The following is an 18,690-nucleotide window of genomic DNA, read 5'->3' as shown; positions in this document are numbered from 1 at the left end:
CATACCTATTGCACTGTGCAGCACACATACAAAGTAGGGAAAGCTTGGACGTGTGTCTAGGCATAGTATTTTGTACAGGAAGGTTAGCCCTCCTGTAAAAAAACCTATGCTAGACTCAGGCATGCACCCTTTTACTATGGAGCTAAGGTGTGTGCCTGGTGCAGGGCAGCTGAAATCAGCGCTGGTGCTAGTGAGAGGGGAGGAGAGTGCCACATCTCTGTGAATATGGCGCTCTCCTGCTCTCTCCCTATCACGCAACGCAGCGCAGCCTCTTTGGGGGCTGTGCTGCGTTCTGTGACAATTTTCAGAATCTGGGCCTAGGCCTGTTAAAGGTTGTAACAATAGGGACAAGTAAGTGATGGCCTGTTGGTGCCCGTCAATGAAGTACAAGACTACGAAAGAATAAGTTGCTTGCTCAGTATGTCCCATTGAAAAGTCTTTTAGGCTGTGGAAAGTCAGTTGCAGCTCATTCTTGTGACAATGTGAGACATGGTATCACTGCACAGTCAACCACATGTAAAGGTCGTACCAGTGGGCGGAATGTAGGTTAGGGGCAGAGTCAGTCGACCTCATGGTAGTTGCATAATTCCAGCAGGGCTATGGAGAGAGTATCATGCCCAGCTGGAGTCAGTAAAAAGTAGGCAGAGATAGTGTAAAGTCAACCGTTTGTCTGAGAGACCTCTGGGTCTGGAGCGGAGTTAGACGAACATCAAAAGAGTGTCTGTGAAAAGCATATAGGACTGGGCAATCTGTCACATGTCCAGCTACTTCCCAGAAAGATATGTAGGGTTGGGGCAGAGCCAGTGTTCTGTCAGTCTGACACCAATGAATTGTACAGAGGGTTAAAGAAAAGTGGGTCACAGATCAGGCCGGGACCTCCAAAGGTACATTAAGATCAGAGTAGAGTGTGTCAAGTGAAGCTTCTGCCTTTAAAAGGTGATGGGGATGGACAGAGTTGATCACATTTTACATTGGTGCTTATGAGAGACTGGGATTATGGTGCATGAGGGGGTCACATCACGTCAAGCTTGTGCCTGTGAAAGTCAAGTATGGCTGTGGAAGAGTCAGTCTCTTGTCAAGGCTGAGCCTACTGAATCTTAGTCTGCTGGAGTCAGTCACATCATGTCAGGTGAGGCAGGTGAGTGCAGGATCTGCCCTGGTCCTACCATCCTCTCACCTGCCGAGCCGTGCACCAGAGAGCTCAGACATCCAGGAGCACAGAGCTGCTGCTAGAATCACCAGCAGCTATTTTGAGGCATGCACTTTACAGAGGTTTGAGAAATACCCGGAAGGAACATTTTTTCTACCGATTATTGCTTCAAAATTCCGACGGAAGCAAACTACTGCCAGAAACGCCTTTGAGGATTTCTGGGAAGTGTGCAGTATTTTCATACCCTCACAGAGCTATAGTTTCAGATCCTGGAAAATTATGGGTTTATTCAACCTTGTCAAGGATAAAAAGTGGTAATGCCTTTACTGTAGCTATGTTTTTTACCTTCATGTTTGAAACGACAGAAATAGTGTCCTTGGGGCTTTTGAGAAGCAAATAGGATTCTACATTCTGCACGTGACAATGTACAACATTAAAATATTCCACTAGATGTAATAACACAATCACCACCTCTTAACGTGGCATGTACTTTTACTTTCAAGGGAAAAAGTAATGATCAAATGCATGCACCTCTCCAGTATGTACGAATCTCTTGATTGTGTGTTTTTTGGTGACACCGGATGGCCCCTCACTCGTATACTCGTATATTGCATTCAGCCCGAGGCATGAACTAGGGTAAAGCCTGACCGACCTCACATCTTGATTTCCCAAGATCTGTGGATAGGGAAAAGGGACCACATCAATGTATTGAGCAGATCCACAGGCGCCTGTGATCTGAAATTAAAGTAAGGAACTTATCGCACAGGATTATCGAAGTATTCTATTCTGTCACCTGGAGACAGATGAGCTGCAGATAACTCTTTGGCCCGGATTCACAAAGGTTTAGCGTTGGGTTAGTGTTACTTTGTTAACACACACCCAACGCTAAATCTGTTTGGGGATTAACAAACCAACGCCAAGTGCTGATTTGCAGTACCGTGTGTCAAGAGGGTGTTACATGGGTGAAACATAGGCATTCCCATGCAACAACCAATGCTTTTTGGTGCAAACTCTATCTACTGAATTTAGTAGACATGGTTTAGAGCCAGAAATTAAAGCCGCTGAAAAGCAGGTGTGAAAAGAAGAAATGTTTTCATTTCTCCTTTCTTTGCATGTTTGCTGCACTGTATAGCACACATACAACGTAGGAAAAGGGTTTACAAATGTCTAGCAATAAGATTTTTTACAGGAAGACAAAACCTATAGTAGACACAGGCACCCACCCTAGCACTATGGCACTAAGGAGTGTTCCTGGTGCATGGCAGCACAAATCAGTGCCGTCACTAGGGAGAGGAGAGTGCCATATCACTGTTTATTTTATTTGCAAAGTTTTATATAGCGCTGGCTAGACCCGGAGGTATCAGAGCGCTTTACTTGAGGATCAGCAAGTTGCAGGTTACATAATTACTTCAATTACAAGTTCCAAGCATAGACATAGGAGAAAAACATGAGATTACACAATAATATGAGTTATTAGAGCGTAGCATATCCAAGACACATGTCTTATGGGGAATGAAAGGTAGAGGGAAGGAAACACAACGGGGAGACAAGGAAAACAAAGTCAAATGTCCGGCTGGGTAGGTGAACCAGGGCCAAACTCCTCTATAGCTGCATAGGACAGCTCCACCGGGCTTCGGCCAAGGTTGCTCCGGCTCCGCGGTAAGATCAGACAGTTATGGTATCCGCCAAAGGGGCATCGTCGTAGTTCCATCGAAAAAACTGTAAATATGGTGCTCTCCTGCTCTTTCCCTGTCTAGCAACGCAGCACAGCCTCTTTGTGTACTGTGCTGCCTGCCTGACACCTTTGTGAATCTGAGCCTTTATGTCATATGCTATTCCAGTCTATAATATACAATGCTATTTTCCTGCTTTTATCCTATGGGTTACCATTGAAGATCTATGTTGCTAACATTAACAGACAGGTTATTTAAGCTTTGTTTTTCCACCTGGAGAATAGTAAAGACAGTGATAGTTTAGGGGTCTTCTGCTGAAGAAAGCCCGCAGATGTACATTATAGAAGGCACTGAAACATGTTGACTGACTTAAGATAGTGAGGAAGGTATTGGAATAAGCACCACTTAATCTTTTTTATTTGTGGATGGGGTGGTTTGCTTGGAAGAATCACAAAATGGAGAGAGTAACACTGCTTGTGTGATTTGCCAGAAGAAGCCGATATTAGAAAGGGACACCCTTAACACACCACTTTCTAATACGGAATCACTAACCCATTTTGCGATTCAGTAATAGGTTACCGAATCGCAAAATAGGCTTTGTACATAGGAGAAAGCTTTCTCTGGTCACAAACGGCCCAATTCAGCGAATCAGTCCAATTCAGCGAAGCAGTCCATTAGCGACAGAAACAATTCTACATGCATGTGGCCCAAGGTGTGCAATCTTTGAACTTACTTGGCCCAAATCCAACTGAAAATGGACTCGCAACTGCCATCATGCTTAATAATAAAGTGGTCCAGTTCAGAGCGGTATATTCATGAAATCCTGTGCTATTGAACGACACAGGCTTCCTTTGTAGCATTATTTCCTTTGACTGGATGAGGTTTCTCACATTCTGAGCGTAAGAAAAGTTTGTAAGCAACCTTAAGCTTGTAGTGCTGATGAAATCTATGTTAGGGGCATGGAATCAAGTTGCTGCAACAGTCAGATTGATGGAGCCTCCAGATGGTGAGTAGTGCTCTGCAATTGGAGTCCCTGGAGACTAGTGTGGCAGAAACATTCATCATATACAGTGAAAGGTTTGATTTTGTGATGCTGATTCAACTGTTGTTGGACTCCAGTAAAATTCCGAATCTTGCTAATTCAATTCCAGTGACTGATATCGACATCACAGCACAAACTGCAAGCAGCAGGACTCTTCCTCCAGCTTTCTCAGCACTGCCCTTGGCTACCAATGTGGAAACAGCTTTATCCACACCAAGCCCAATGGGGGGCAAAATGGTTGGAAGCCCATGGAGCTAAATATCCCTGATTCATAGCAGTAAATGGCATTGGGCTGACCAGTCAGCTGCTGAACGATAACTAGACCACAGTCAACCAAAGTTCTCATCCTCATGTTGTTCCTAGAATGGCAACGGTCAATGCATGAACATTGGCGTTCACAATTGAGTTCAGGGTTAGGTTTTTCGGTTTCTTCAGTGTTCTCTAATGGAATAAGGCCCTCATGGCTATCTTTGTGCAGCATGTTTCATTTTGGTGGATGAGATGGGAGAAACAGAATACTGAAAAACTGAGTAGGGTTTGCCACGATAGCCAATACAAACATACTTCCAGCCTTCCTTTACAACACATAAGAAATAATTTCAATGCATGCGTGTAAAATATCATTGGTCATAATGCCAGTCTCATGATGTCACCCCAGCACACCTCGTTGATGAGGACTCACCTTCTCAGAGACAGAGATACAGCATGACGTGCATGAGATGGATATGGCAAACCCTACAATGATGCGCCAAGCACAAGCCATAAGAATGGTGCAAGCAAAATTACAAGCATTCTTCCCCCAAAAAGCACCACTTTGATGGTAGGCATTGTGTCTCTACTAGCAGGAATATTAGTGATGATTCTTACCCAAACCCTTGTACTGAGAATGCCTATTACAAAAGCAAAGTTTACAAAATCTTGTAGGAACACCCGGAGGTGGGTGTTTATCTGAGGCTGGCGCAGGATGTCTCCAAAGATCGTATACCAGACTGCCAAGGAGGACCCAAGGAGTGTACGCACGGCCATGAACAACAGAGGATGAGAGCCGAACATTCCAAAAGGTCCTGCCACGGCAAATTCAATTGCTGTAGCAGGTAAGAGGATGTCGTCTAGCCACAACTCAGGGTAGATCTCTCTCTCATATGGCGACTGGGCATCTGCAATCGTCATAATACTGTATCCAATGATGCGGGCAAGGATCAGGCACGTCAAAATGAACAACAGACGACGAAAGTCGAATCTTCCAGCAAACCATGCCAGGCCATTTTCAATTGACAAAGCAGGTGCGAGGATCTTTCCTATCACAAACAAGAGGTAGGTGTTGTTTATCTGAAACAGAGGCTGACTTCCTTCAACCATCACATACCCGTATACACAGATCCAGATAACGAGCAAATACACAGCAACGGACAACATCAATCGCACTTCAGGATCTAAAAGACAATTTAAAAAGGAGAGCAGGTTACAAAAAAATGTTTGTAATAGCTTTAAAAGTCATCAGCTGTCATCAGATTTCCAAATTACTAATTGATTTTCATTTACTTACATTTTTCCATAACCCTCACGTCACTGCTTTTGATTGTTTTTATGAGGAGGAAAGGCAGAAAAGATGAGTCGGAGAGCAAATATATTAAATTGGCCATTTAATGAAAACAATTGAAAGCTTATCCTCTTACCCCTGAAACATGAACAGTCATCAACAACAGGGTTTTGCAATGTCCCTTTAATAATGCAGGGTTGTTCTGTGTGGCCTATTGGGACATCATTCATTGAAAGGCTCCTTTACACTAGAGTGGAAAGTTATGGGTTAATGGTTAGTTAGCTGGGAGGAACAGGTAGGTTTTGGTGCTCTTCAGAACTTTATATAGTTGCTTTTTCCATAAAACTGACAGGAGATGCAGGGAGGATAGTTCGAAAGTTTTACGCCTGGCTGGGGCAGGGATCTTCTTCTACCTTACATGATTTGAGGGCAGCAGGTTTCAAGAGGGCGACTCTATTAGCATGCTCAGTGGAAAGGGTAGAAGCTCCCCAGAGAAGGGGTGTCCAACATACATCCAGAAGAATAGCAACTTTTCTACAATTTCTGTAAATCACTATATGATACATATATATTCAAGATAATGTAATTAAGGTATACATAATCAGCGATTAGTCTTAACATCTGGCTAGATCCTATCCTCTTAAATCTACTTTTGGACACAACTATAGTAATCACATAGACAGCAGGTTGCCTTGTAGAGATTCATGAGCTAGTCTTTCTGCCGAGTTTCTAAATCGGATGGCTGATTGATGGGGATCCAGTGAAGGGATCGAAGAGGCGATATGATAGTCCTAGACCATTTGATTTTCAGGAGATTTTGTATCGTGTGGATCCGATGACTAGGCTAGCTGGACATCCAAGAGAGGAGCAAAGGATTAATAGGCCTGTGGGGTCTTTGATCACTAGCAGCAGCAAAGGGATTCCTGCATTCATGTCTATGCCAAGTTGAAAGGGAACTGAAACAATTGGAAGCAGTCCTATGGTGTGATATGGCAGGGGCTCAAAGTGTCACACTGAGGGACAAACTCACTGAGTATAAGGCCACGGTGGAGTGGGAAGCATGTTTTTGAGGCAAATATTTTACCGCTCTCAAATATGGGGAGTGGGAGAGACCCGGTAGTGCACTTACGATGGAATTACGCCAGCCCCGCTTTTCCAACTATATTCTAGACATAGTTGACAGTACTACAGCGTGACACAGGGATAGCCTTGATATACTACACACTTTCACCGAGTTTTACACTGACCTTTACAGCACTCGCAGGACTGAACCCCCTGACATTTCTCATTATCTTGATGATGTAGAGCTAGGTTGGCTAGGGGACAATCAAAGGAAATTCTTAGCGGCGCCTTTCAAAGATGACGAGCAGCATGCTGCAATCATGCAGATGGAATCAGGAAAAGCCCTGGGCTCTAATAGACTCCCATTAAATTTGACAAAACGTACCTCGACAAATTGCTTCCTGTACTGAAGGAGGTTTATATGGAGGCCCAAGAATTACAGATCCTTCCAGGCTCGATGAGAGAGGCTCTCATCACCTCTCTTCTGAAACCTGGCAAGCCTGCAGACCTTTGCAACTCTTACCGTCCCCTCTCTCTTATCAATACGGAAGCAAAGATTCTTGCCAAAGTGCTAGCTAACCGGCTCAGTCTTCTGACGGACAAACTGGTTTTGCCAGACCAGGCTGGTTTTATCCCCGGTACGGTGACTTCCCACAACCTCTGCACTCTTTTTTCTATACTACAGAATGTCGATCCCCAACTGGCACTAGTGGCGGTCTTTCTAGATGCCACGAAGGCCTTTGATTCTGTGGAGTGGGACTACCTGTTCACCATTCTCCAATGCATAGGACTTCCCAAGGGTTTTTTAGCATGGATGCACCTCTTATATGCCTCTCCAGAAGCAAGGGTTCTAATCAATGGACATACTTCCCCCTCCTTCTTTTTACCCGGGGCACCCGGTAGGGCTGCCCGCTTTCTCCACTTCTTTTCACCCTTGCCATAGAGCCCCTGGCGGCCAAGCTTAGGCAACACCATCAAGACAAGGCCTTTCGTTGCTTCCGCCACCCAATCCTAATCTCCCTTTACGCAGACGATACTACCCTTTATGTCAGGGAGCTGTTACAAAATCTTAACTCATAACTTCGTGAGTTTGTACGATTTGGCGGCCTCTCTGGTATCCAAATCAACTGGGCCAAATCTCAGCTCTTCCCACTCACTACTTCTGTACTGCCATTTGCCACTGACTTTCCCATAGAATGGTGCAGCAATAACTTAAAGTACTTGGGGTGCACGTCGCCATCGATCGCAAAGAACTGATGAGGCTCAATTATGGGTGAACGTTGGAGCATATTACTACCTGCATAACGAGATGGAACGCTCTCCCTCTCACCATGGTGGGTCGTATTTCCCTTATCAAAATGGTTGTTCTTCTCAAACTCTTATATTTGTATTTAAATATTTCTTATGACCCGGGACGCCATTTCTTCTCATCACTTCGATCGGAGTTAATCAGATTAATATGGGGAGGTAAACACCCGTGATTACAGTGGGACACACTTGCTTGCCCCTACTCTCAGGGGGGTTTTGACGTCCCCAATTTTGAACTGTATTATCTCTGTGCTCAAGCACATTATGCCTACTATTGGTTCCACTCCCCCAGATACACACCTCACGTAGAGATCGAACATTGGCTGGCAGACCCCATTTCGTTGGATGGGATTATATTGACTACATTCGCACCTCCCACTAGCAGCCCGACCCCTGTGGACTGCACGGTGAACGCTTGGCAATGCATTGCTACTCGACTACAAACTCCTATGCTATACTCGCCTTTCTCCCCCTTACTTATCACCTGCAAGAGGGCGCTTTTAACGCTGCTCCTCGCCGGACCCGCTGCGGGGGTCCCGCTTCGTTCTTCCCTCTTGCGGCGACCCTGCGTGCTGCGAGGACCTCTGGGGCATTATTGCTGTTGTCGGTGTGTGTGTGGGGATCACCAGGGCTGCGAGCTGACCCGCAGGGACTCAAAGTACCAGGAGTCCCTGCGTGAGGTCGAGACCCGCAACACCTGGGTCGCTCTCCCTGCCTGCCCCGCCCCTTCCTCACCACTTACCTTATTACTGGTCTCTGTTCCCGCTGCGCGGGAGCGCGCGGGAGCGCCCGGGGCGAAGCCCAGGCAAAGGGCGGGCCGTCTGAGGCCGTCAGAGGCTGAGGGAGGCTGGGCTGGGCCATGTCTCTTTCGCCCGAGCAGGATTGTTTGTTGGTGGTCATTACAGCTGTCAGGGAGTATCATGGCTTCAAGTCCCACTGTTGGTTTATCACTGTTAGCAGGGGGACTGAACCAAGGGACCCTAGATGGCTATTTTACTAGGACTTTACTAGAAGCTGATAGGGAGCAAGCACTGGTTGAGCGACGAATCGAGCGTCGTCGCTCGATTGAATCCATGAAGGGTAGATGCCCATCTTTAGACCCTCTACAATTGATTGTTTCACCTCCTCTGAGTATCCTTAGCTTATCCGAAGGCCCTGATGCGTCTCAATTAGACAGCACTCCCGTACTCTTCCGCGAAAAATCTCCTGTACCTGACATAACTGCTCCTTTGTCTCTTATTCCTGTACTCCCTGTTAGAGGCCCAACTACAGTGGTGGAGATTCATCATGAGCCATGTCCTATAGTTGTAGGGACCGCACATGTGAATAAAGCTAGGAAAAAAGTGACTTCTAAGGTGCTGGGGCCCCCTCTTAGTAAAAGGAGAAAGAGGGGGGGTGAGCAACCAAAAGCCAAAATTAGTCACTCAGACTTTGGTAAACCGTCTAAATCTCTTGTATTGTCCTTAGATAAACCAGCAACCACATCCCTACAGGCACAATCTACGGGGAATGAGGTAGTATCTCCTGCTCTCCTAGGTGGCATAGAACAGCTAATCAAATCCCTCATGTTCCCTATCAAACAAACACTAGACAGGTTGGAAAAAAGGTTAGGGACCTTAGAGCAAACCATTGCTGCTAATACTGGGTTGTTAAAAAACTTTTGAGAAATCGGTACTGCCCTCTCCAGCTCCCGCAGCACTTGCTGCTATTAGCACTACTCGCAGCAAAGAGGCAAAAAAACCCACTAAATCCACCATTAGTGTTAAGCAGAAGGCTCCGCCTAAAACTATTGAGCAGCCTGCACAGAATGATGATAGAGTAGCTGTGGGGGGGGCACAGTATTCTCCACCCAAAACCTGATAGCAATAGAGGGGTATGTAATGCGCAAGTAGTGACCACAGAGTATAATGGGCGTACAGTTGAGCTACCCCCTGAATCAGTACCATATGTGGTAGTCCTTACTGGAGTTCCCGCGCTAGCAGAAGGAACAAGAGAGGGTTTCTTCCAGCTAAAGCACAAAGTTATGCATTGGTTGGCCCTGAATAGACCTCTCCCCTGTAATATCGATGGCGAGATCTTGCATGTTCGGTGCCTCCCTTGGCTAGGTCGCAGGGTTAAGGACCTACAGGGGGATATTATTATTGTTAACTTCAGAGAGCAGGGAGTTGTTAGGCATATATTAAACTGGTTCCCGGGGAGTGGAAGTAATCTTATCACTCCCTACGACCTAACGTACTTCTATCCAAGACCCCTGGTAGGTCCCCCAGTAAATCCTGGGATCTTAGCTCGTGATAGACCTAGTCATCATCCTGCACCCCGAAGCAACTGGCCTGTGCCCCATGTATTGTACCCCTTGGCTCCTAACAGATCTGTTGGGTGGCATAATATTCCACAGAGCCATTGTGGTCCTAGATGGAGAGGTACAACAGGCCCACTGACTCCACTGAGCCCCCTGGATGTGTCAAATAGATTTAATGCCCTCTCGGGTATGAGCGATTGTGATTGACAGTCAGGGCCCTTAGGGTATTCTATACCTGCCTCCATGGAAGCGGAGGGATTGGCTGACCGTGGTAACACCCCTAAGACGCTGATACCCGACCAGGGTTTGTACTCTCCAGTGGCCATCCATTCTCCTAATCGACCTACACTAAGCAATCCATTAGTGGTAGCGGAGGTTGTGAATTCAGACGACACTAGTGCTTCTTGTATGAAGAATACTGCACATGTACAGGGAGGGTCCGATGGCAATGGTCCGATGATGGGGGTTATGTGTTGGAATATAGCGGGCATTTGTAGGAATCTGGACCTCCCCGAATGGCACTCACAGGGAGAACAGCACTGTATCTGCATCTTCCAGGAAACTTGGAGCCTTGAACCTGTATACAAAGTTGGATATTCCACATATTATCTGCCTGCCCTTCAGCCACCATCTGGGAGGGGCCGGCCTTCGGGGGGACTCCTCATCTGGGTGGATATCTCTTTGGGGTGTAGTATTACTCAGAAGTATAGTGGCTCAATGGACATCCTTAGACTCTCACTGAAAGGCCCAGGATTTAGGGGGCACCTAGAGATTCTGAATGTGTATGCCAGATGTACTAGAGGTAGCTCTCTTTCCCCCACTATAGTATTACTAGAGAAAGTCTTAGATGAGTGTGGTGAGGATGCCCAAGTTATGATTGCAGGAGACTTGAATTGCACGTTCGAACCAATGGCCGCAGAAGATATTCTGGGTGTGGTAGAGGATGATGTGAGGAGGGGTATCCCAGCATTATCTGTTGAGCCGATAAAGAGATGGACAGAGAGGGCGATCCAGTTAAATTCTATGACCCTGGAGCACGGCCTGCGAGCCGTTAATGGAAGAACCACCTCTGACCCATTGGGCAGTCATACATTTAACAGGGTTAACCATTCTTCCCGGATCGACTACATCTTGCTTGATTTTGACCTTTGGCAGTCTGTTGTGGATATGGTTGTAGTACCTACCATAGATAGCGATCATAATTTCCTTTCGCTTTCCCTAAGGCACCTATGGTTAAATCATAGTACCCCAACCTTATCACCAGCCAAAAGGTCAACATCGGATGTTACCCTGTCTAATTGCGGTAGGCGTCTCAAATGGCGGAAAGTAGCCTCTGACGCACCAAAATTACAGGCCATAGATCAACTTTTGGAAGCTACACTAAGTAAGATGGCAACAATCTCCTTAGATCATTCTGCTATACCCAGGATTACGCTGATGTTCCAGGAGACCATCAATTCGATTGGTAATTTATTTAAGGTGCAAGTACGTGTAGGTAGGCCGGATGGCCACCCCAGGTCAAAAGATAAGCAGGGGTGGTATACGTCAAAATGCAGAGAATTGAAGGCGTGCCTTATTCAAGCTGTTAGGACAAAATCGCAGCCCCTTGTGCTGCAGGCTAGAGCAGAATACAAACGAGTGATTGGGATTGCAAGAAAGGAATGGGAAGACGAATACTGGCAAACTCTAAGAGAAGCAAGCACTGGGCGTGATGCAGCCCGTTTTTGGAATACTATTAGGGAAAGGAACAGACCTGATAGTAACTTTATAACGTGCAACATAACTGGTCAGGCCTGGTTCGAACATTTTACTAACTTGTATTCGAATCTCCAAGAGGCATTTGCCCCCCCCGCATCCTATGGACCCCTAGTACCCACGAGAAATGAAATGGTTTCCCCATTTACAATTAAAGAAGTAGAACACGCAATTAGGTGTATTGTGCCACAGAAAGCAGCGGGACCCGACGGAGTTCCGGGGGATCTGCTGCGTTCAAACCTGCGGAGGTGGGGGAAGCTTATTCACCTTCTGATTAGTGCAATCGACAAAGGAGCAGCCATTCCCGACTCTTGGAAGGGGGCAGAGGTTGTCCCTATCTTTAAGAAAGGCCGGAGGGACGACCCTGCCAACTACCGACCAATAAGTCTATTGGATTCAACCCAGAAGGTTGTGGGAAAGGTGCTCCTAGAAAGAATCCTCCAATGGATTAAGGACGAAGAGATTCTGTCGGACTATCAGGCTGGTTTCAGGGCTGGAACGGACACGATAGAGCAGGCCTTCAGGCTCTTACTACTATATTGGAAGGTGGTAGTGATAGGCGGAGGCAGTCTTTATTTGGCATTCATCGACCTGAAGACTGCCTTCGACCTTGTGCCCAGAGAACAGTTATGGGGCGTGTTAGCAGAAATGGGGATTCCACTAAACATCCTCTCCATCTTAGTGCGCCTGCATGATGGCAATTATGCGCAGGTACGTTGGGGTACCGATGGCCAGAAAACTAGCAGGATCCCAGTGGCAAAAGGGGTGCGTCAGGGCTGTGTCCTGGCTCCAACCCTTTTTTCACTTTATGTTAATGTGGTTGTGGACCATCTACACAAACAACCTTCGGACGCACCATCATTGGCAGGGGAGAGAATTCCCACCCTTCTCTTTGCCGATGATACGCTTCTAATTTCAAAAAGCTCGGCGGGTCTACAGAAACTTTTAAACAACTTTCAGACCTTCTGTGACCAACGGGGCCTAGTAATAAATACAAATAAAACTAAGTACCTGGTATTAAACCCCCCCAAAAAATTAGGCCGACCCCCTGTTCTTAGTGAAACCCCTCTGGAAAGGGTCACTGTTTTTGACTATCTAGGGATCCGTATTACAGATTCCATGCAGTGGACCCCTCATTTATTAAAAATGTCTCTCAATCATAAAAGGGTTATAGGGGCACTTGTTAGAGAGCAGAGATCTTCTTCAACCAAGCCCATTGCCCCTGTTCTGGATATCTACAGGGCAAAGGGAGTTAGTTCCGCTTTGTATGGCGCTGAACTTTGGGGTACCTCTAACATCAGCGTCCTAACTAGGTCTGAGAATAAGTTTTTAAAATGTATTATGTCTCTCCCGCAGAGTACACCCACGCTACCCCTCTTTTTGGACTTTGGTTGCCAGCAAATTAGTGACGTAGCAAAACTGCGTCCACTGCTTTTATGGGCTAGGCTATGGCGCGTCCCCGAACTCGCCAAGTATGCTAAAGGCCTAGCAGAGGTGATGTCGATGGTAGGCTGGTGTAGGATCAGATGGCTTACTGATGTCAAGTCTATGCTTGGCAAACTAGGCCTTAGTGAAGCTTGGGAAAACAGGTCTTCCCCTCCGAAATCAGCCTTGAAAACCTTATATTGGAATTGGGTTAGAAGCAGAATTTCCACGGATCCTTCTTATGGTAGGCTCACAGAAGAATTTTTAGTGCATAAGGACTCACCCTGTTTGGAGCTCTACCTGGATTTGGTCTGGAAGCCATATGATCGGGCCCTTTATTTTAGATTTAGAGTAGGGTCCCTCCCTGTGCGTGCCCTAACATCTTGCTGGAAACCGCCCTACCAGACAGTTGCATCTTGTCCCTCCTGTAGCACTCCCAAAGAGACAATTGAACATTTTCTTTTTGCGTGCCCGACCTATGTTCGCCCAAGGCAAACGTGGCTTAAGCCCGTGTGTAGGGCCTTGGGCACTAGGCATTCATCTGTGGCACTTCGAATTTTAATATCAGATACCCGGCCCTTGTATGTTTTTAGCCTCTCGAAATTTCTGTCATGGGCTTGGTCAATCAGGGCAAAACGGCTATTAATCACTGTTTAATTGATGACTTTTAATTGTTTATTTGTTTGAAAACTTGCTTTTCTTTTTTTGCATAAAAACCTGTATTTGTTTTTCTTGTTTTTAGATACAAAAATCTTAAACGATTGTGCTATTTTATCTGTCGCTTTTATGATGTAACAATCGAAATAAAGCTGTTGACTGACTGGCTTTTAAAAGAACTAAAGCCAAATACAACATCACTTGCTGGGGGATCTCTATCTTAATAGCAAATTTCGCATGTCACAACAGCTCTTTCCCAAGCCTCCGCCCTCCCCTATGGACATTTTCCTATATGTGCGACTGCGACAGGGCCTCAAATAATATACCCCTTCATACCCTATAGAACCTCTAGACGTCACTCCTTTGCTCTATATATTACACACTGACAGTGCCTCACACTTTAGTATCCACCCTATATCGCAGCTTATCTACTGATATCACTTACACCCCCTGCACTGCCCTGGATAAGTGGTCCATTGAACGGGGGCAAGAAGTCACTGATCAACAGAGGGTGTATTGTTGTAAGCAGATAAATGTGACAGGTGCGGGGCAGAAGCTGCCGACTTCCTACATCTTGCCTGGGAGTGTAGCTCTGTCCTAGCCTACTGGCAGCAGGTGATCACCGCGCTAGAACTGATGACATCCTTAACACTTTCATTATCTTCTCTTCTTTCGCTTCTTGGCTACACTGAGAATTTAGCCATAGCACATCGCAACTCTGTCTCCTTTAGCCTCCTGCTGGCCAGGCGGCAATTGGCATGCTGATGGGGTTAAAGCAGAGCACCTAAAATTAAGGAGTGGATTGGCGACATGATATTTTGGCAAGACCAAACATACTTGTATTCTGAACTCCTCCCCCTCACCTCTCGCCCCAGAGATATTTGGGATCCACTTAAGATGTATCTCCTGGAGCACCTGATCGAGGCCGACCATAACCCAAGCTCCTCCCTGCACAATGCATCCCACAACTTTCTCCCTGGCAATTAGCATGTAATGCATACATACTTGAGTGCACAGATTTTATTTCATTTCAACTCTGACCTGTTTATTATACAATGTGTAAGAAATGTTGTTTCTTTTTGAATAATATTCCTGCTATGCATTGTCTCCTGCTGATTTTATTCTGATGGACTATGTACTGTGTCGATTTGGTGAACCGGTGCTGATGCCATGCATGAATCTATCTATGGACTGTACCTACCATGCTTGCTGTTTTTGATGTGTTATAGAAACTCAATAAACAAATAAAAATAATGAAACCTCAACCCTTCATGGTATTGATAGCCACTGTGTCCTAGCTCATGAAGTATTGAGGCGGTATCTTTGCCCACATTTCAATATTGCTATCTTCAATATCAGTTTCATAAATCCAAGAAATGCGGCATTACATTCTTCAATTTTTAATTGCACCAACATTCTTGTGAGGCTCCAACTATTTTTGAGGTCAAGGTAATGTGCTGTTTCTTATAATTCTCGATTGTAGACTTGTTTATTTACTGAATTTACAATGCCAACTAATTCTTCAGGAAGCTAAGTTGTGTGAAAGCTGGGCCCAGAGATCTAGATGCAACCATTCCCCTACTAGCCAAAGTACTAGAAAATATTGCGCACAGTCAACTAAGTCAACACATTACTGAATTTGAACTACTAAATGACTGCCAATCAGGGTTTAGGCCAAACCACAGTACGGAAACAGCAATACTGCACATAGTAGATGACGGTCTACAAGCCCTCGACCGGAATGAAACCGGTCTCCTGATCCTTCTGGACCTGTCATCTGCATTTGACACAGTAAAACATCCCATATTATTAAAACGCCTGGAAAATAGGATGGGCTTATCGGGAACTGTACTGAAATGGTTCTACACCTTCCTAGAGAACAGATCGTAAAGATTCCTGGTAGACAACAAGCTATCCCCACCATCTCCGATTCAAATTGGGGTTCCACAAGGATCAAATTTATCCCCTTCACTATTTAACCTATTCGTCGAACCATTAACGGAGGTATTGCACACAGCTAACATTTCCTTTCACATGTACGCTGATGACACCCAGCTGTATATGAAGATAGCATCTCCGGAAGAGATCAAAACTATGAACCAAGCACACAAGAAAACTGTTAAATGGCTAGTTGACAATCATCTCAAGCTCAACTCACAGAAAACGGAATTCCTTTTGATCTCCCCTCCTAAAAGTTCAACCAAGATTAAAGAATGGACCAAGTTGATCACCGCACTAAACGGTACCCTAACGATAGTTGATTCAAACAAATCCCTTGGTATCACACTGGACAAAGATCTAAACAAGCGAGCACACATCAACACAATGGCAAAAATGCTTGTTTTCATCTGAATTACCTCAGAAAACTGAAGCCACTCATCGATCCCAGGGGATCTGAAAATGGCAGTACAGGCACTGGTCATTTCAAGAATTTAATATGGATGGGTAACTCTATCAGGACTCCCTAAGATCTCAACAGCTCCCCTAAAAGCCTGTCTCAATGCAGCAACCAGACTTATAACAGGAACAAAAAAATACGACCACATCACTCCACATCTGAAAGCGCTCAACTGGCTACCATACGAGGCAAGAATTGAACTAAAAATTACATGCATGACACACAAGGCAATACACTACATAACTCCACATTACCTAGCCCATAAAATTACGTAGACCAGAGGCACTAGCCCCTCGAGAGGATTGGGGGATTTTACACTGAAACCAGAATCAAAAAGGAGACTAAGTTCTTTCTGAAGGGTAAATTTCTCCCATAACGAACAATGTGTTTTAACATAACAATACTATAACCAGCTTGGATGAAGAAGAACTCAGGAAATATATTATCTTAAATATAAGTACGACACGATAATCTTGATTGTAATCTATTGATCTCTATTATTCCGCATTATATCTGTCTTGTGAATGGATAAATATATGTTAGTGAATACCTAGACGTGTTTTTGATGTGAAAGAATTGGATATCTGCTGATATTGAAGGTGATTTGAAATGTAAAGTGCTCTGATACCCAATCTCTGAGTCTGGTTCGCGCTATAGAAAACATTGAATAAATAAATAAATAAATGCATGAATATATATGGTAAACAGAATGGAAGGGGCGTGTGCCGCAGTTTACTACCCCCGCCCGCCTCACCGCCCCGCAGCACTCCCTCGAGGAGCTGCCACTGACCTCATAGCCAACTGAGATTTTCAAACTGCACTCTGTCATACACCACCAGCACCCCCTACTAGGCTTAAAGAGATGTAAGTCTGTCCAACATTGGTGCTGAAATTCAAAAGGTGCTTTGTTTCATTAAGGGATTTGTCAATACAAAGATCAGCACTGCTTAGAAACAATGAAAAGCATATTTTTTATGATTAGTGGAGGATTTAAAATTGGACAAAATTAGATCAGATTTTAAGTATTTGGACATTTTAGTAGTGAATTGAATGTATAACAACCTCATGCATGTTCTTACATACAAACATCCTGTATCTAATGCACCTGAACGTTAGTCTCTTTTGCTTTGTGCTCATAAAAAGAACTACTGATGCTTCTCATCTAAAGGTGCTCACTCCCATCTATCCATCACCAATACTGAGAATACGACACATGTACAGTGTAGTGTATGCGCCTCCCAGGTTCGCGAAAGTTTCAGATTCAATTTTGAAAGAGAAATGACCATGACAACTCTAACGCATAAGCTACAATAATAAGTTCCAAAATACAACTCTCGCTGCAGAAGGATATCTGGATCAGCAAGAGAAGAGAAACTTAGAAGCAAAGCAGCCTTCAACAATTACTCTACAATACTGGTGTAGAAAGACTAAACGATAAAGGAACACTAATCAGATGGAACAAATGAATTGTGGCAAATATCTTAATTTCCAACAAATCAAGGCAATACCTTCCAGAAACAAAATCTTCTGAAGTATCTTGATTAACACATTAGAGTTCATTTTTGATGTTGGATACTGTTACAAGATGGATTGAAGGAACCAATCCAGTCCCAGGGAATTTTGATAACAAGTAAAACATTAGATAAGTCTTCTTCTAGACATACAGCCATCTTGCAGGACTGTGTTCCCAAAATGTTAACCTTTGGCCAAAGTGGATTATTTACAGGGCTTGCTCATATTCAACCTTGTCTATCTCTAGAACTTTGCCAGCAGACAAGAATTCAACACCCATGCTCTGAAACCTCTCTTCCAAGAATTGCATGAGTTGAAAAAGGTCTCCAGCACACATGATATTGTAATATGATTGACCTCATGCCATCAAAGTTAAGTTGTCTGAACAAGTGCACCTACAATTCCAAAGTCAGCTATTGAATTGTAATCTGGTGAATTTGAATGCAATTAAAATGTTAGCTATGAACTTGAAATAAACAAAAGAAATCACTCACCCATTTTATTCAGTGACTTAATGATGTCTTGTTCTAAGCCAATTTCGATAATTCGATGAAAAATAGAAGTCCTGACCGAAAGTTGCACAGTAAATTGTTAGGAATCGTTGACTGGTTTTTGCATAAATACGCTGGATCCTCCAAGTCTGATATCTGAAACAAACCAACATTGAAGTTTTAGTTCACAAGTTGCAAGATAGGTATGGTATGGTATGCACAGTGACATCAGACATTTCTTGTCAGACAGGTTGTGGCACATTTTTGCTTTTAAAAGAAATCCCTTTTACAAAAACGCTACAGCAAGAGCAGCAGGGGACTTTTGTGCAAATGTTGCGATACTTCAACCAGACTAAACAAAGAAGGAATGCCCATTAG

General features: G+C 44.7%; 1 pseudogene across 1 annotated transcript; it reads right to left on the bottom strand.

Annotated features, from left to right (window-relative positions):
* Positions 1-1,491: 1,491 nt before the first annotated feature.
* On the bottom strand, positions 1,492-18,458 carry LOC146812406 (solute carrier family 2, facilitated glucose transporter member 10-like; annotated as a pseudogene). Its single transcript, XR_014965939.1, has 2 exons — positions 18,316-18,458; positions 1,492-5,298 (listed from the first exon to the last, which is right to left on the bottom strand). The product of XR_014965939.1 is annotated as a solute carrier family 2, facilitated glucose transporter member 10-like (transcript).
* Positions 18,459-18,690: the final 232 nt, after the last annotated feature.

This window comes from Triturus cristatus, chromosome 7 (assembly GCF_964204655.1).
Source record: "Triturus cristatus chromosome 7, aTriCri1.1, whole genome shotgun sequence".
NCBI classification, from domain to species: domain Eukaryota; kingdom Metazoa; phylum Chordata; class Amphibia; order Caudata; family Salamandridae; genus Triturus; species Triturus cristatus.
The sequence above is the reverse complement of the archived record's forward strand: the minus strand, read 5'-3'. Positions and strand labels throughout refer to the sequence as shown.